The sequence below is a fragment of the Vombatus ursinus genome, unplaced genomic scaffold (genome assembly GCF_900497805.2).
Source record: "Vombatus ursinus unplaced genomic scaffold, bare-nosed wombat genome assembly UNPS02014778.1, whole genome shotgun sequence".
NCBI classification, from domain to species: Eukaryota; Metazoa; Chordata; class Mammalia; order Diprotodontia; family Vombatidae; genus Vombatus; species Vombatus ursinus.
The window spans coordinates 46,030,237-46,034,735 of record NW_020954556.1 but is presented as its reverse complement, the minus strand read 5'-3'; the positions used below and the strand labels follow the sequence as shown (position 1 = coordinate 46,034,735).

Genomic DNA, 4,499 nt, shown 5'->3' with positions numbered 1-4,499 from the left:
TCATCCACCCATTCCACTGAGGATAGACATCCCCCTAACTCACTGATGGATTTGAGACCTGTAGAATATCCTCAATATGGTTTAGCCTGTCTTCAGAGATTGTTTTACTGGGGTGTGGCCACAAATTATTAGAGCCACAGGTGAGAGTTAGGTGATAGGTGGATACCAAAGGTGAATGACCAGCCCTGAAAAGGACTTGGCCAAATCCAGCCTCGGACACATAACACTCACTAGCTGTGTGACTCTGGGCAAGTCACTTAACCCCAAGAACCTCAGGAAAAAAAAAAAGGGCTTGGCAAGCCCTCACATCAGAGGGGCTAGTTTTCCCTGAAAACCCCATATGCCCCATACACACCCATATGTGCTTGCTTCAGCAGCATAGATACTAAAATTGGAATGATACAGAGAAGATTAGCATGGCCCCTGTGCAAAGATGACACACAAATTCATGAAGTGTTCCATATTATACTACCTTAATGGTTATAAAAACTGCCTAGGACTTGTGGACTAAAACGATTCTTAACTGATGATCTTAAGGGGGAAGATCACTATCCTAGGATAAATTAAAATTCTCAGCTTGGTACTTAAACTCTTCATTGACTGGCTGTAGTCTACCTCTCCCAATTTATTTCACAGTTCACATCTTCATGCCTTCTATATTCTAGCCAAACCCACCTACTTACTATGCTATGAACTCAGTATTCCATCTTCTCACTTTGCCAAGGCTATCTTAAATGCTTTGCATTCATTCCCTACTCACCTCTGACTTTTACAATCCTTAGCTTCCCTCAATGCTCATTTCAGGAGCCATCTCACTAAAAGCCTTTTCTAACCCCTTTGGTTGTTAGATCTCTCTTGTTTTTCAAATTATCTTGTATTTACTTAGCAGTGCAAACATCATGTATCCCTGGAGGAATGTACTGAATTAGGATTCTAGGCTTTCTTATTTTAATGTGCTTCTCTGGCTTGGTCAGAATAGCAAAGGGCTATGGGTAAACTAAGCATTACTACCCTGAAGGACAACAGAAAATTGCCTTTCCCATAGAAAACTTTCTGTCTCTAGATAGAACAATGAGAAATGCCTGCTCAACTTATAAACATAGATCCTGTAAATATAACAATAGCTAGCACTTGCATAGCCCTTTAAAGTTTGCAAAGCATTTTATATATATTATCTCATATGATCCTGATAACAACCTTTGGAGTAGATGCTATTATTATCATCCCTATTTTACATGAACTGAGGCAGTCAGAGGTTAAGTGACTTGCCTAAGGTTACACAGCTAATAAATACTTGAGGCAGAGTTCAAATTCAGGTCTTCCAAACTCCAAGTCCAGTTCTCTTTCCACTATACCACTATTCTGAGTTGGGCCTGATTCAGGCCAGTCCCCAGATAGTTTGTATTTAATATGGGAACAAAATGAGATACTTACAGGTCTTCCAACAATTAACTAAAGGAGATTTACTTAGCCATTCATTGCAGGGGAAGGATATTCAGCAATGAAAGGCATTGAGTTGTTTCAGTTAAATGAAACTCACTTCATGGTGGACCAGTCAAACATCTGACAAACCCTTGTGACAACTTTGTCCTCAGAGGACAGTGATGTTTGTAATCTTGAGTCCTAAAGCCTCAAAGTCTTGAGAAATGTCTTATTACACTTTAAAGAAAAATCTACCCTAACCAGCTGGGCTAGGAATGTTCTCCCCTACCACATTCCACCCCTTGGTGGTAAAGTCCTTAGGATTTTCTTGAGGACCATGCTTCACTTAATTGACTTTAGGGTTGTTACCAGTCAATTTTGACCTTCAGCATTTAAGTTGCAGCAGCACTAAAGGAGGAAAAGAAAAATTAAAACACGAATATAATTTAAATGAAACAATGTAACAGTTCCCTGAATAGTGACTGAACCTGGGAGAGTTCTAGGAAAGACCAAATCTTAGGTCTGAATGACCAAGTCCATGTGATAGGTGATGCTTCATAGTAGTTCTAGCAACGTAAAATAATGACCATAAGTAAGAGTTATACCAAAGACATCCAGACTACAACAAAGATAATGGCATTTTGTGCAAAGTCACCTATTCTCAACACAGATCAGGGAAAACTGTCCTGTACTATCATTCACTGTGTTCTCTGACTCATCAGCCAAGACCTCTCCCTTGTTGTATGAAGCAAATTCCTTTCCAACAACGCCACCTCTTGGTCCTCCAGGTCCTCACTGAGGAGGGGGTATTGTACTTATGGGAATGTGGATAGGCCAATTAATTCTACATTGCAATGAGAAGTGGGCCACGATGAGCTTGCCAGAGTGCACTCTTTTGCCACTGGGCTTCCATTGCTTCTGGGAGCTGATCTGCTGTCTGCTGCCACTGGGACCCACATCTCTGCCCTCTGCCTACTCTGCCAGGGTCAACTGATACCTCTTGAAGCAGGACAAGTGCTGCCACTGAGCTCTTTTGTCCTATATTGGGACAGAAGGTTGTTACAGGCCTAACTAACTCTGTTTTGCTACCCCTTCTGAGGCTTGGGTCTGCCCACTGTGGTAGGCATGACCCTTTTTCTTACACAGTAGGTTGCTGGGGCCATGTGCTGCCACAACTCTCCTCTGTCTTGCAGGAATGAAGTGGGTGAGGCTATTGCTGAGACCTGACTCTGTCCACATAATAAATGCTTAGTAAGTTAAAAGCAACTGAGTTGTTGAAAGACAAATATAACTCTAATGTTGGACCCTGACTGACAAATGGACTGGGTTTGGTCTTAGGGATGTCTCTCTAATCATCATCATCACCATCACTATAAGATCTTTCTGATAACAAAGATTCCTGTGTTACAAAGAGCCCCCAACACCCTGCAAGCAGTGGGACCAACACCATTTTAATAATAGAACAGATTGGGGCAACTAGGTGGTGCAGTGGATAGAGCACAGGACCTGAGTTCAAATCCAGCCTCAGACACTTGACACTTACTAGCTGTGTGACCCTGGGCAAGTCACTTAACCCCGATTGCCTCACTAAAAAAAAAATAGAACAGATTTATTAAAGGACATAAAGAGCTGAGGAGACAAAGCAATAATCATAATCTCTTTTTCAGTGAGCTTGGTTTCTCTTTTCCCTAAAGGTTTAGGCAGGCAGGTACGTGGGTGCAGCGGATAGAGTGCTGGGCCTGGAGTCAGGAAGATTCATCATCCTGAGCTCAAATCTGGCCTCAGACAAAGTGTTTGACCCTGTTTGCCTCAGTTTGCTCATCTGTAAAATGTGCTGGAGAAGGAAATGGCAAACCTCTCTAGTATCTTTGCCAAGAAAACCCCAAATGGGGTCACGAAGAGTCGAACACGACTGAAACAACTCAATAACAACAACAATAACACAGTTTTAGTCACAGTACCACAAACTTCTGGCACAAATTACTGAAGTCTTAGTTCTGTGTACTTGTCATCAGAGCTTTTCAGATTTGTTTGGTGTTGACCCCTCTTCTCCTTCTTTCTGGGGCCTCCTTGACTCCAGGGTCCACGTGCCTGTCACTATTCCTACAGTTTTTCTCAGCCTGTGTACTCATCTATCAGCATGGCTCCACATCTCTCACAGCACATGATATGGCCCTGTTAGTCATCACGGCGCCCTCAGAACCCCCCTTGGCTCTGGAATTTGTCAGCATTTCCAGGTAGCATGGCTCACTCTCTTCCTCATGGTGACTCTCACTCAGATTCTTCATTTTTTTTTTCTTCTTTGTTTCTGAACCTCTGGTTTTCTTATATGCCTTGCCAGGGAGAAGACCTACGTGCAGGAGTATTGTGATGCTCAAATGAGATTGTGACTGTAAAGCACATTGCACACCTCAAGATGGCATTTATATAAATGCCTGTTATCATCATTGGCATTATTATTAGCCTCCAGTCTGTAATGACATCATTCCCTGAGCCTTCTACTACACTTCTGCTGAACCCAAGTAATGTTTATATAGCAATAGAAGAGTATGCTGATAAATGTTTAACAAGGGGACTCTTTAGGGGAAAAAATAATGTGTACTTTTAAATTGAATCTGCATCAATGGCACTTTCTTAAGTCTAGACAATCAATAAAACACTAATCAAGCCCTGATATGTAGCAATTGCTCACTTCTGGGGTGAAACTGATCACATGGAAAATTTAGCAATGGGCTCTCCAAAGCTTGTTGGGCTCCTGCATGCCTGCCTATGTGAGTCTCACTGCACAAACATCATTTATCGTTTGCTTGGCTCAACACTGGTTAGACTAAGAGACATTAATGAGGGCAGGAGCCATCAGTTAAATGAAACAATCTGGGGCAGCTAGGTGGCGCAGTGGATAGACCTCTGGCCTTGGAGTCAAGAGGACCTGAGTTCAAATTTGGCCTCAGACATTTGACACTTACTAGCTGTATGACCCTGGGCAAAAGTCTTAACCACAATTGCCTCACCAAAAAAAAAAAAAAAAAAAGCCAAAAAATAAATAAATAAAATAATGAAACAATCATCAGGTTAAG

At 42.0% G+C, this 4,499-nt stretch overlaps 1 non-coding gene across 1 annotated transcript; it reads left to right on the top strand.

Moving 5' to 3' along the window:
- Positions 1-361: 361 nt before the first annotated feature.
- LOC114045554 lies at positions 362-468 on the top strand. Its single transcript, XR_003569385.1, has one exon. It is a non-coding gene; the product is annotated as a U6 spliceosomal RNA (small nuclear RNA).
- Positions 469-4,499: the final 4,031 nt, after the last annotated feature.